This window comes from Gracilinanus agilis, chromosome 1, assembly GCF_016433145.1.
Source record: "Gracilinanus agilis isolate LMUSP501 chromosome 1, AgileGrace, whole genome shotgun sequence".
NCBI lineage: Eukaryota > Metazoa > Chordata > Mammalia > Didelphimorphia > Didelphidae > Gracilinanus > Gracilinanus agilis.
Genome location: NC_058130.1, coordinates 798,054,198 through 798,068,957, shown reverse-complemented (window position 1 = coordinate 798,068,957; position 14,760 = coordinate 798,054,198). Strand labels below are relative to the sequence as shown.

Genomic DNA, 14,760 nt, shown 5'->3' with positions numbered 1-14,760 from the left:
GCAAAATCACTCGGTCTCTGCTCTCCAGAAGCTCACGTTCAAATGGGAGACGACCTACCTAGGTGGACAGTTAGGCCCCGAGTGCAGCGGGCGAGGTCTTGCGGCCCTCCAGGCATCGTGGCCAAACAGGTGGCCGTGCTCTTCTTTAACTGATTCTGCCCCATTTGACAATGCCCGGGACTCTCTTCCGGGCCCTGAGAGCCCTCCAGGAGGTACTGAGTTGGGGTTCTAGGGGGCCCTGTATCTGGAACATCCAGCACCACTGCGGCACGCTCCCCAACGCCTGCCAGGCAGGGAGGAGTCCCGTGTCCAAAAGAGGCCTACATGCCCATGTACTGCCACCTTGGAAAACCCAGAAGCCCTCCAGTGGTCATCAGACCAACTCCTTCACCAGGAAAGCGCCAGCTCCTGCCAGCTCCTTCACCATCGCCAAGACTCCGGGGCTCTGGGGCAGCGTCTCCTCCTGGGGAAACCGAGGACCAGGGAGCGCTGGCCTGGCTTTACCACGGCTCCGAGGCCCGATGCTCAGGAGAGGCTGATGCTCGACAGCGGCCACCGAAGGAGGAATCCGGCCAAGGGCCGCCACCCGGGAGAGGCTTCGAAGGCCGAAAGGGTGACGGAACTCTTCAGGGACGCTTGGGGATCCCTCCTTGGGCCTAGGCCAAAGCCTGTTTGGGACCTTCCCCAAAGGCAAAACAGAACGGAGCTGGCTAAGGCCGTTTTGCTCTGGCTTCCGTTTCCTTTCATCCAGGGGGGTTTATCTATCCTGCAGTCTGTGGTTGCAATGGGGGAAGGAAGGCTGCCGGGGACCTTCGGGAGCGCGAGCAGGCGGACAGAGGGCCTCCGGGCCGCGCAGCCGCAGCGCAGGAGCCTGGGGGGGGGGGGAGGGTGCAACAGGGGGCGGATGTCTAGGAGGAGAGGCAGCTCCGAGGTCCTCCCTCCCTTTCTCTTAGCTCCAGGGGGCGGGGCCAGCTCGGAGTGACGCAGGACTAGAGGCGGAGTGACGTCACCGTTTATTTTGGTGAGGTTTGGCCTCCGCTCCCACCCCGGACAGTCCTGGAGGCAGGTGGATGGAAGTTTCTCGGTGGGTTCGGGATTCCTCCGGCCTCACAACTGCGGGGTTTGACTTGGGGAGCCCACTGCGCACGCGCATCAGCTTTTCCCTCGCACTACCATCCCCAGGAGGCCTTGCTCTAGTGTCAGTCCCGTGACTTCCGCTTCCTCCCATTTTCCCCACCCCTTCCCCCGGAAGCAGGGTTTTGTTGCTTCTGGAGTCCTGAGAAAACGCCTCCGATCTGGCTCTTTCGGGGCCAGTGCCTGGCCACGCCCCTCACGGAGGCCTAGTGCGCACGCGCAGGGCCACTAGGCACAGCGCCACCGCCTTCTGGCTGCCCTCCGGGATGCCCGCGCCTTTCCTGACCCCGGAAGAGGCGCGGCAGGGTTCAGGCGTGGCCGCGGTAGTGCCTCAGGTGAGTCGGGGATTGAGATGGTGGGGGAAGGGATTGGAGGAACGGGCATACAGGGAAACTGAGGTAGCTCAGCGGGGAGGCGCCTCGGGCTGAATAACAGGTGGGGAAGCTGAGGCAAGTAGCGCCTGCCCGCCAGTGGGGAAGCGGTCTGAGGCCCGAAGGGCGGGGGTAAATCTGCGACTCTGAGCACGTGGGGGAGAGGGGCGGGGCCTGAGGCCCGAGGAGGCGGTGGAGTATGTGGAGGGCGGGGCCTAGGGGCTGGGTGGTGCCTGCCGGATGGCCTCCGGGTCTCAGGCCACTTCTGGAATGGCTTTGGATGCCACTGGGAGGGAACCCCAGGCCGCCTCCCCAGCTCCCGCGGTCTCATCTGCAGAATGGGCGCAGGCAGAAGGCTGCTTCCGGCCAGAGCGGCCTGCCGCTGTGGGCGTCCGTCGTTCGGGTTCCCGAAGAGGTTGAATAGTTGAAGAACCCGGAGTTTAAGGAATACCGGCCGCCGGGAGGGTGCCAGCCGCCGGGAGGGTGCCGTCTCTTTCTTTGCGATGGCTTAGCCGTGCCCCGAGCTGCCGGGTCAGAAGGGCCTTCTCGCCCAGCTTTCGCGGCTGATAGGGAGAGGACGCCGCCCGCCTGGCTACGGGCTCGGGGCCAGTAGAGTCTAGAGCGGGCCAAGGCGAGGCGAGAAGCCGGCCGGGCGAGTCCACCAAGCCCACCAGTTCTGAGCACCGGCGGCTGGAAGAAAGGCGAGAGCCTATCCCTGCCTTCAGGGCGCTTACAGTGGAGCGGATGGACGGCATGCAGTCCGTGTGGGACAGGATAAAAGGATGGCCGTCGGAAGGCAGGCTTCCTGTAGGAGGCATGACGTAGACCGAATAAGTGAAATGGGTTAGAGAATAAAGCAGAAGGGAAGTAGATGGAGACTGACGCGATCCCTCCGGGAGGCCCAGCAGCCTGGCAAGGGAAGGGCCAGAGTCCAAATTCCCCTGTGGGCAACAAAGGGGCATCTGGCCAAACAAATAGGTCAGGCTAGAATGCAGGGCAAACCCAGAGCTAACTAAGGTTGAGGGCTTAGGTATATGTGAAGAGTAAACGTCCCAAGCGTCACCCACTGATCACTACCCAGGTTTCCTGATGAGTTGTATCTAGACAAATAAGAACCTGGATGTGAAAGGGGATAGCCTTGTAGCTTGTAAACCTATATAAGCTGTAATGTACTGTGTAATGTACGGCCTGCACAGCTTCCACTAGGGAAGGCTGTCCCAGCTGGTAATGATACTAATTTTTCTCTCTTCTCCTTCTTTAACCAATAAGTAACAGTTCCAATAATTGAATTTCTGGGTGTCTGGACTCATGAAGTACCCCACTTCAGGTAGGGAAGAGGAAACCTGGGAGGGCAGGAGTCAGAGCAGAGGGTGGGGAGTGCCTGAGAGCTGGGAGATGGACCCAGCCAGGAGGCCAGGGTCACTGGATGGGAAAAACCAGGGGAGGTGTCAGAAGGCCCGGAACACACGAAGGGCCAGGTTAGGAAGGACTTTGAATGCCTGAGGGAGCATTTTGTCTTTGGTTCTGGAGGCAATAGGGAGCCCCTGGGGCTTATTGAGGAGGGGTAGAGTCCGGAGAGACCTGAGGCGGGCAGAGCCCCCTGTGGCCAGTCTGGGCATGGAATGAGGAAGGAATCCACACCAGGGTGGAGGCAGTATGGGGTGAAGACTATCAGCAAAATGCAAAGGAGGTGAAATGGACCAGAGATGCTGCAGGGGTGAAATGGACCAGAGATGTGGACACAGCCCGGAGGCCAGTGTAGCTGGATGGAAGCGCAGGAGATGTGGCAAAAGGGAGTGAAATCCACCAGAGGGGGGGGGGGTGAAATTCACCAAAGATACTGAATAGGGGAAATGGACCAGAGATACTGAAAAGGAGGTGGAATTGAACAGAGAGCTTTCAGAGGTGAAATTGACAAGACTCTGAGAAGTAACTGACAGGCCTTGGCACCATATTGGATTTGGGGATGAGAGAGGGCTGCCAATACAGAATGACTGAGGATGGGGTGCCCTTGACAGTAATGAGGAAAGTAGGAGGGAGCACCTATTCTGTACCAGGCATTGTGTCAGCAGTTAAGGAGAGGGACTACACAATAGATTTGGTTCGGAACATGATGAGTTCAAGATGTCCTACAGACACTGCTTGGGGTTGTGAGTCTGGTGGTTAGGAGAGAGGTGAGGGCTGGATACGTAGATCTAAAAGATGTCTGTGCTGAAAAAGAAATCTGATGAGGTCACTAAGCAAAACCGTTAAGTGAGAGAAGAGGAAAAGACCCAGAAGAGAGTTAAAAGTTACAAGGCTTGACCTAAGTGAAGTTCCAAACAGAGAAGGAGCAAGTTCAGGCGAGAGAGCCGGGAGAGCAGGATGTCAGGAAAAATGGGAAAAGGGTTCAGGAGACGGCGCTCGTGTCCGAGGCTGCAGGGAAGCCAAGAAGGGTGAAGACGGGGACGAGGCCATTCTCCGTGCTCGAGCCCTGGGAGCAGGCCAGCCTTCTCCCCCAGGCAGTAGGAATGGGGCTCCCTGGGCAGGCACAGGCATGCTAGGAGTAAGAGGTAGTCTGGAGGCTGATGGCCACATTCATCAGCACGTACATGTGTGTCTCTTTCTAACTGCGGGAACGATCCGTCCCCCCTTTCAGCTGAGGCCGGGGTTGGCCCCACAGGATGAGAGCGGATGCCTCTGCCGTCCTGCTGGGGCCCCAGCGACGGCCTTCACGCGGGTGCCTTTGTCTTGCAGGCCTCCGTGACGTTCCAGGATGTGGCCGTGGACTTCACCTGGGAGGAGTGGGGGTGCCTGGGCCCTCCTCAGAAGGCGCTCTATAGGGAGGTGATGCTGGAGAACTACCAGAACCTGCTCTACCTGGGTGAGGACGCCTTCCCGGGGACCCCTGGGGAGGGAGTCTGGCGTGACTCACAGATGTTGGGAGTCGGGGCGGCTGCGCTTCCTGAGCCCGGGGGCAGCAGGAGGCCATTTTCTCTGTGGCCCCTCATCCCGCTCTGGGGAGCCAGGATCGCCCCCAGGGAAGCTTTGTGTGCTGAGCCTTCTCTGTGTCCCCTGGGCAGGACTGGCCACGTGCAGCCCAGAGGTAATCGTCCGGCTGGAGCGAGGGCAAATGCTGTGGAGGCCCGATGGAAGCAGCCCTGGAATCTGCCCTCCAGGTGAGTGTGTGGGCCACCGAGCATCAGCCGCCCAGGCTCAGGGGCCCCCGTTCTGCCTGCCACAAGGGTCGGGCCTTAGAATGTCCCTGACCTACACGAACACACACAGACAGGCGGGGAGCAGGGGCAGGGCAGTGCCTTCCTGGGTGGATGGGCCACTTGGAGCCATTAACAGGGACCATAAATCGCATTTTCTGGTCAGAACGCCACCCTGCCCTTCCTCTCCTGGACCTTTGCTTCCAGGCTGCCTTCCAGGGTTTCCTTCAGGGCAGTTTTGGCATGTCAGTGCCACCTTTTGTGACCTTCATTCTGTGGCTGTGACCAGAGCCTTCCCGCCCTCCTTTAGTTCTCAGAAAGACAGTTCAGAGGGGGTGAGTGGAGGCCCCGCGTCCTGCCTGCTTCCCTGGCCGCTTCCCTGCCTGTGTCCCCCGGGCCTCCCCGGCCGAGCGCAGAGCTGGGGCAGCATTTGGTGGATGGCCTGTCGCCCTCCAGGGGCCCCTCCCTTGTGACTCAGCTCTGCTTCCTCCTTCCTCCTTTGTCTGGCTCCCACACCTGTTTCCCAGGCCCGTTCCCCTAGAACTAGATCTTCACACACTTGAACTCCAGGTCAGGCATTTTGTTTCTTCTTTGGACAAAATGGAAACCTCTGAGGCGCGTGGACAGACTTGCCCTGTCTGCTCTGGAGTGCGCATCGGTGGTGCTTCCACTCGGGGAGTACGGGGAGAACAGAGGGAAGTGGGGAGGGGGACCCCCTGTCTGTCTCTCTCTGTCTCTCTCTCAGAGATTTTAGCTTGTGCCCTGCCTCTGATTTGTAAAAGGTCCCACTTATTGCCCAGGACCGTCCACCATTCAGCCTGGCAGCTCAGTGACCCTGGGTTAGACCAGCCCTTTCAGGGCCTCTTTTCCTGGAACAGACGGACGGACTGCCAGCCAGGCACGGCAGAACGATGCCCTCCTTTGGCAAGGAGAGGCAGGAAGGGTGGTCAGGGCGCTGCGGGGATCCCACTGACTTCTTGGACAGGGTGGTGGAGGGCTTTGGAAAGTCAGAACGGAGACGTCCCGCCTCTGCGGGCATCGTGCCTTGGTGGTTGGCCTGCCTCAGCTGGTATCCGGGGCTACCCTGTGGCGGTGTGTAGCTTCTTGAGCGTGCTGGGGGAGGCTTAGAGCATGCCGGGGGAGGCTTGAGGAATGCCGGGGGAGGCTTGAGGAACGCCGGGGGAGGCTGGGGGCACGCCGGGGGTCTCGTGTCCCTGGTGCAAAGGACGCACACAGAGAGACCCTCTTGACGTTCTTGGCCTTCGCTCGCTCCCCTCCCTCCGGCACCCAGCTCTGCAGAGCTGCCTGCTGTCCTGGCATAGGTGCCCCCCGTCGCCGTCCTCCTCTGCTGGCCGCACCACCTGGCTGGAACGCCCTCTCCAAATGTTCCTTTGCTGGCTCCTAGCGGCTGGGCCTTCCCTTCTAAGGTTCTCTTTCAGAGGTGGCCGGGTTCTGGGCCCAGAATCAGGCAGTACTCGGGGAAATTTATATCCTTGAGTGCATATATTAACAAATTAGGGAGGACAAAGATTAATGAATTGGGCATGCAACTTAAAAAATTAGAAAGCGAGCAAATTAAAAATCCCCAGATGAAAACTAAATTAGAAATACTAAAAATCAAGGGAGAAATTAATAAAATCGAAAGTAAAAGAACTATTGAATTAATAAATAAGACTAGAAGCTGGTATTTTGAGAAAACAGATAAAATAGACAAAGTACTGGTCAATCTAATAAAAAAAAGGAAAGAAGAAAACCAAATTGACAGTATCAAAGATGAAAAGGGAGACCTCACCTCTAATGAAGGGAAAATTAAGGCAATCATTAAAAACTATTTTGCCCAGTTATATGGCAATAAATATAGCAATCTAGGTGATATGGATGAATATTTACAAAAATATAAATTGCCTAGATGAACAGCAGAAGAAATAGAATATCTAAATAATTCCATATCAGAAAAAGAAGTTGAACAAGCCATCAAAGAACTTCAGAAAAAATTGCCAGGGCCTGATGGATTCACAAGTGAATTCTATCAGACATTCAAAGAACAACTAATCCCAATACTATACAAAATATTTGATATGATAAGCAAAGAAGGAGTCCTACCAAACTCCTTTTATGACACAAATATGGTACTGATTCCAAAGCCAGGTAGATCAAGAATAGAGAAAGAAAACTACAGACCAATCTCCCTAATGAACATAGATGCAAAAATCTTAAATAGAATACTAGCAAAGAGACTCCAGCAAGTAATTAAGAAGATCATCCACCATGATCAGGTGGGATTTATACCAGGAATGCAAGGATGGTTCAACATTAGGAAAACCATCCACATAATTGACCATATCAACAGTATAATAAACAAAAATCACATGATTATCTCAATAGATGCTGAAAAAGCCTTTGACAAAATACAGCATCCATTCCTACTGAAAACACTGAAAAGTATAGGAATAGAAGGACCTTTCCTAAAAATAAACAGTATATACCTAAAACCATCAACGAGCATCATATGCAATGGGGATAAATTAGAAGCCTTCCCAATAAGATCAGGAGTAAAACAAGGATGCCCATTATCACCTCTATTATTTAACCTTGTACTAGAAACACTAGCAGTAGCAATTAGAGAAGAAAAAGAAATTGAAGGTATCAAAATAGGCAATGAGGAGACTAAGCTATCACTCTTTGCAGATGATATGATGGTTTACTTAAAAAATCTTAGAGAATCAACTAAGAAACTAGTAGAAATAATCAACAACTTTAGCAAAGTTGCAGGATACAAAATAAATGCACATAAATCATCAGCATTTCTATATATTTCCAACACATCACAGCAGCAAGAGGTAGAGAGAGAAACACCATTTAAAATCACCCTAGACAATATAAGATACTTAGGAATCTATCTACCAAAACAAAGACAGGAATTATATGAAAACAACTACAAAACACTATCCAAACAATTAAACCTCGATCTAAAGAATTGGAAAACCATTGATTGCTCAGGGTAGGACGAGCTAACATCATAAAAATGACCATTCTACCCAAATTAATTTACCGATTTAGTGCCATAGCTATCAAACTACCAAAAAACTTTTTCACTGAATTAGAAAAAACTATAACAAAGTTCATCTGGAATAACAAAAGATCAAGAATATCAAGGGAAATAATGAAAAAAAATGTGAAGGAAGGGGGCCTAGCAGTACCAGATATTAAACTATACTATAAAGCAGCAGTCATCAAAACAGTATGGTACTGGCTAAGAGACAGAAGGGAGGATCAGTGGAATAGAATTGAGGTAAATGACATCAGCAAGACAGTGTATGATAAACCCAAAGAGCCCAACTTTTGGGACAAAAATCCACTATTTGACAAAAACTGCTGGGAAATGTGGAAAACAATATGGGAAAGATTAGGTTTAGATCAACATCTCACACCCTACACCAATATAAATTCAGAATGGGTGAATGGCTTGAATATAAAGAGGGAAACTTTAAAAAAATTAAGTGAACACAGAGTAGTATACCTGTCAGATCTCTGGGAAAGGAAAGATTTTAAAACCAAGCAAGAGTTAGAGAAAATTACAAAATGTAAAATAAATAATTTTGATTATATTAAATTAAAAAGCTTTTGTACAAAGGAAAAAACAATGCAACCAAAATCAGAAGGGAAACAACAAATTGGGAAAAAAATCTTTATAACAAAAAACTCTGACGGGGTTTAATTACTCAAATATACAAGGAGTTAAATCAGTTGTATAAAAAAATCAAGCCATTCCCCAATTGATAAATGGGCAAGAGACATGAATAGGCAATTTTCAGATAAATAAATCAAAAGTATCAATAAGCACATGAGAAAGTGTTCTAAATCTCTAATAATTAGAGAAAAGCAAATCAAAACAACTCTGAAGTATCACCTCACACCCAGCAGATTGGCTAAAATGAAAGAAGGGGAGAGAAATGAATGTTGGATGGGATGTGGCAAAATTGGGACATGCATTGCTGGTGGAGCTGTGAACTGATCCAACCATTCTGGATGACAATATAGAACTATGCCCAAAGAGCTCTAAAAGAATGCCTGCCCTTTGATCCAGTCATACCATTGTTGGGTTTGTACCCCAAAGAGATCATAGATAAACAGACTTGTACGAAAATATTTATAGCTGCGCTTTTTGTGGTGGCAAAAAACTGGAAAAGGAGGGTATGTCCTTCAATTGGGGAATGGCTGAACAAATTGTGGTATATGCTGTTGATGGAATACTATTGTGCTGAAAGAAATAATGAAGTGGAGCAATTCCACGTGAACTGGAAAGACCTTCAGGAAGTGATGCAGAGTGAAAGAAGCAGAGCCAGAAGAACATTGTACACAGAGACGGATACACTGTGGTAAAATCGAATGTAATGGACTTCTGTACCAGCAGCAATGCAATGACCCAGGACAGCTCTGAGGGATTTATGGTAAAGATGCTACCCACATTCAGAGGAAGAACTGCAGGAGTGGAAACACAGAAGAAAAACAACTGCTTGAACACATGGGTTGAGGTGGACATGATTGGGGATGAAGACCCGAAACTACCACACCAATGCAACTATCAATAATTTGGAAATAGGTCTTGATCAATGACACATGTTAAAACCAGTGGAAATGTGCATTGGCCATGGGTGGGGGGGGAAGTGCGGGGGGGGGTGAAGGGGAAAGTAGGAGCATGAATCATGTAACCATGTTAACTTTTCTAAAAAATAAAAATTATTAAGTGAAAAAAATCCCTTTTATTTTCCTACCCTTTTGTTCTGGGATGTTCTGGTTATCTATCTGAAGAAGCCTCCTGGCATCCTGATGATGTTCTGGTGGAATCAAGCTCAGAAATATTTCAAAGGCTTCTGGAAGAGAGCTGTGACCACCCCAAAGTGTTTGCTTTAACCTCTCTTCTGGGAAAGAACCAAATGGACGAAGAACGGGTCATTGCCCTGATCACGAGGGCCCTTCAGTTCATCATCCATGCTTGTGTCTAGGATGGAACGACGGGACGCTCCTTGAAGTCCAGAATTAAAAGGTAGAAGGCGAGTGTGTGGATTTTGCCTTCAGGAACTTGCAGAGCTCCTTTGGTGACCTCAGACAACTTCTAAAAACAAAAATCAATATTTTGAATACTGGCATTCTGGTGAGAAACAACATGGCACAGGAGGAAGGATGGAGACAAACCTTTATAAAGCACTTACTAAGTGTCGACTGTCTACATGAATGTGGACGAAATTGGTGCCAGTCCAGTAAGCACATCTTCCTTTTTTTTTTTTTTCTTTAACCCTTAGTTATTCAGTGGTGATAAGTAAGGAGAATTTTAAATTAGAGAATCTAAAAGTTTTGAGAATAGTTTAGTGAACAATGAAATTCAACTTACCCAATTCAGTAGTCTTGTCTTCAGCAACCCTGTTTTTGCTTTCGAAATCTGACTCCTATCAACTTTCAGCTTTTATTTCTTTTCTTGTTTAACTTCCATTTATTTCTTTTCTTTTTATATCAGATGCAAGGTGTCCCTCCCTACCTTACTTATGAACCAAACAAGATACAGAAAAGGTCATTAGAGTTAAACTAGATCATTTCAAAAAATGAAATCTAAAAACTTATGCATAAATCCAATCAGTGTAGTGAGCATAGAAAGATGATCAGATGTGTCTGCTGAGGGTCTGAGAGCCAGGATATCTGGGGACTGAACCCCAGAATTTAAGACCAAGAGTCCTACTCCAGCGGATAAGGGATCAAAGACTTTTCTCAGTACTTTTTAATACTCTTTATGGTCTTAAGGGTATCAAAGAAGATCCAGATGACTAATAATTAGAGAAAAGCCATGGTCTGGCCTCGGGCCATTTACATTTTTAATGATTGGAGAGGCAGAAGAAGACAGGACCCTGGGTCCAGCTGCAGGAAGAGATGCTGTTTATCTGTTTCTTATTTCTTTCAGATCAGGACGCTGAGCCTGAAAACAAGGAGTCTGTTACCAAGGTGGGCCTTTCTCTGGAAGAATCAGTCTCAGAAAGATCCACAGAGAATGGTATCTGCGTTTCCAAATTGGGAGAATCCTGGGTATGTGCCTCCAGATTAGGAAGGCAGCTAAACTATGATGATCCACCTTGTAGAGGAGGAGAAACCATCCACAGGAGACCTCTTAATGCAGGGAGAGGTCATGATGCTCTTCATCGTGTCAGGATTGCTCCTCTGGCACCAGTTCATTTTCCACAACAAAGAATTTCATTAGGAAATCCTCTCTCCAGATGTGATACACACGGGAAGGGCTTCAGGGTATACTCAGCCCTCAGAAACTGTCATCAAATCTGCTCACGAATTTTCCCCAAGTATAATGAGGGGGGGAAGTCCTTTAGTTATAATTCCAACCTCATTGAAAATCATAAACTGCTCTCTGAAGAGAAGCCTTATGAATGTCATGACTGTGGGAAGGCCTTCCGATGGAGCTCCCACCTGGCTCAGCATCAGATAACTCACACTGGAGAGAAGCCCTACGAGTGTAAGGAGTGTGGGAAGGCCTTTGGCTTGAGTACAGGGCTCACACGCCATCAGAGGATCCACACTGGGGAGAAACCTTATGAATGTCAAGAGTGTGGGAAGGCCTTCCTTCTGAACACGAACTTTATCGTACATCAGAGGATTCACAGTGGAGAGAAGCCATATGAATGTCATGAATGCGGGAAGGCTTTCAATCGGAGCACCCAGCTGACTGTGCATCAGAGAATCCACACTGGAGAGAAGCCCTACGAATGTCATGAATGCGGGAAGGCCTTCCGCCAGAACACGGTTCTTACTGAACATCAGAGGATTCATAGTGGAGAGAAGCCCTACGAGTGCCACGAATGCGGGAAGGCCTTCCGCCAGAGCTCTCAGCTTAGCCAGCACCAGAGAATCCACACTGGAGAGAAGCCCTACGAATGTCCCGATTGTGGGAAGTCCTTCCTTCTGAGCACGACCTTTGCTGTTCACCAGAGGGTTCACACTGGAGAGAAGCCTTACGAATGTAATGAGTGTGGGAAGGCCTTCAGTTGGAGCACAGAACTCACTGAACACCAGAGGATTCACACTGGAGAGAAACCGTATGAATGTCATGAATGTGGGAAGGCTTTTTGCCAGAGCTCACAGTTGGCTCGTCATCAGGTAATCCACACTGGAGAGAAACCTTATGAATGTCATGAGTGTGGGAAGGCCTTCCTTCTTAGCACAACTTTTGCTATCCATCAAAAAATTCATAGTGGAGAATAACCATATGAATATAATAAACATGAAAGAGCCTTCAACTTGAGTAGTGACTTTATTCAACATCAGATGGGAGAGTATGTAATTATTAACTGTTGATGTGATTGATCTTGGAAAGTCATCAACCCGTGCACACATCTGGACGTAAGATTTCACAGCATGTTCATCGATGAGGGTAGGCTTTCTTCCATAGCCAATGCCTTCTCAACATCAGTTTATACTGGAGAGAACATCTTCAGTTGGTGAGAAGAACTTGCTCAGCTTCATAGCAGCTTATAGCGAGAAAGGCTTTATGAATGTAGTGAGTGTGAGAAAAACTTCAGCAAGAACTAGTCTTTGACTGAAAATTAATGAATGCAAACTAAAAGGAAACCCTATATTTGAAGGAAATCTCTTAGCTTTTATTGCTCCTCTGACTTCAAGTCCAAAGCCATCTCCGTCTCTTATTCCCCGTATTTGCAGCAACTGATTTTCCCAATGTATTCTCAGTAAATTTAAGTCTTTGCACAGGACCTTAACTCCATTTCTCTCAAGTTCTCAAAATCATTAGCCATTTTCCTCATTCCTTCCATTTCCAGAAGAAAAGAAATACTGCTTGCTAAAATAAATTGTTTTTCTTGATCCCATCCCCATTAACTTATTCCAAGACACCTCTCTGTATTCTAAGACTTTATTCCAGCAAGTGTTTCTTTCTCATGCACCCCTCATTGATCTCTCCCATCGACTATTTCCTAGCCAACTCAGGCCTCCCCAAAACTTAGGGGAAAAGACCATTTCTTTCTACTCCATTCAACTACTGGTCCATCTTCCTTTCATTGGTGGTGGGGAAGGAAAACTCTTGTCTTTCTATTTTCTTCATTTTTTGCACCTACATTCTGAAAACCTTGCAATTGAGTTTCTATATTGGCTCTCAATACCCATAAGACTGAGCAAGTAGCAGAATGAGGAATTGTCTAAACTCAATTCTCTTAACACATGCCAGAATTAAAGAAAAACCAGATACACCACTCACTGCTTAGGAAACAACCATTATCATAAACAGTAGAAAGGCCAATAATGAGAGTGGTTCGGCCAAAGAGTAACTACTATGCACTAAAATATTATCATTTGAAGATTATAAATGAGAGAAAAAACTCTACGACAGCTGCACAAGGTCTCTCAAAATCAAGGAACAAAGGAAAAGACTTTTGGAATGGTTTTAGTAGAGGAATTAAAAAAAAAGTAAGGATAAAGTTAGAATGGAAGTTTGAGCTCTCGAGGATATACTAAGACCATTCCATGTTTCTCAGAAGAGAACTACAGATCTGAAACTCAGAATACAATAGAGAAAGATTTCAAAGTAAGTCTTATAAGAATATATGCCTTCTCTTTAAGCCATAGTTATTGTCCTCCAAATAATCTGAGATTTATAGGGCTTTCAATGATTCTTTAGTAAATCAGAGATGAAAATTGCCCCCCAAATATTGAAAGTGGAAGGTAAAATGGATCAATAGAATCCATAGATTGCTAAAAGAGAAATTTAAATTTTAGTTTCTCTAGAAATGTATAAGTCTAAACTTTAGAATTTCAACATTAAACCAAAATTCTTACAAGTACCCAAGAGGAAACCTTTTACATTTACAAGGAAAAGCAAACTAAATTGCACAAGACCACTCCTTGCCCACAAGAAATAAAAAATAAAACTGGAATATAATACTCTGAAGAGCATGCAGATTCATTTGCACCCTAAAATCACATCTTGCACAGTTAAGTTTAATTGTCAATGGAAAAAGGTCCACTTTAAGCAAAAAGAGGGCATGTGGAATTTTCTTCAGAAGAAGCCAGGGGCGAGTAGGACATTTGACACATATACCTATCAAAGAAATTTAAACAAGTCAAGTATGCTAGATGATGTGTCCGTGCATAGAAGGCTACCCACGGACTTAGAAGAGCTGAGTTTAAGTCTTCTGATGTGTTTCTGTATGATCTCAGGAAAGTCACTTGACCTCCGAATGCTCCAGGCCATTCAGACACCAAGTTTTGCTGATGTGCATCTTTGGAGGGAGTTTTCTAAGTGATAAAATCATAGGTCAGGTAAAAAAATTCTATACAATAAGAAAACCTTAAAGAAATAAAATGTGTTCAGAGCTAGAAAAGACTAAAAAACACACACACACACACACACACACACACACACACACACACACACACACGCCATTGGTGGCCTTTTCCTTAGCCGGTGCCTTGGGGGACGAGTGCGCCCACCTCACCACTTTTTGTAGCACTGATGTCTGAATTTTCGCCTGCGGAAGGAAGTGATGGACGAGGCCCCTTTAAAGGAGCAGATACAGTCATGGCTGTATCCTGGAATATCCAGGCCAGGCCTCATTCTGAGAGATTCACTTCCCAAGGAGGAAAAACCTTGTATTTAGTATAATATATTATAAACCTTTGCATGTTAAGAGTTTTCTTGGAAGTCATTTCTAGTCACTTGGAACCTCTTAGTTGGCCTACTAACAATTCAAAAAGTATTTTTTCTTCTGTTGTAACTTGCTTGAAGCCTTATTGGCTTCGAACTACTTCCTTTCTTCCTCCAAAGTCACATAAAAATGGCATCAGGCTCGCGATAGTTGTTTGTTTCTGCTCTCTAGAGGTATGCTGCCCAGCCTGAGATAATAGCTACCTCTCAAGGTGTCTCTTTTTAAGGTAATTATAAAAACTTCCCAAGACAGACCTTCCATCCAGATAGTGACTGTCTGTGTCTAAGGCTGCTGAGGTGGAGTGAGTGCAAGCTCAGTGCCTCAAAGACCGATCATTTCAGAAGAGCC

The 14,760-nt window shown here is 47.6% G+C and overlaps 1 pseudogene; it reads left to right on the top strand.

Moving 5' to 3' along the window:
- Positions 1-4,178: 4,178 nt before the first annotated feature.
- Positions 4,179-12,572, top strand: LOC123230574 (annotated as a pseudogene).
- The last annotated feature ends 2,188 nt before the right edge of the window (positions 12,573-14,760 follow it).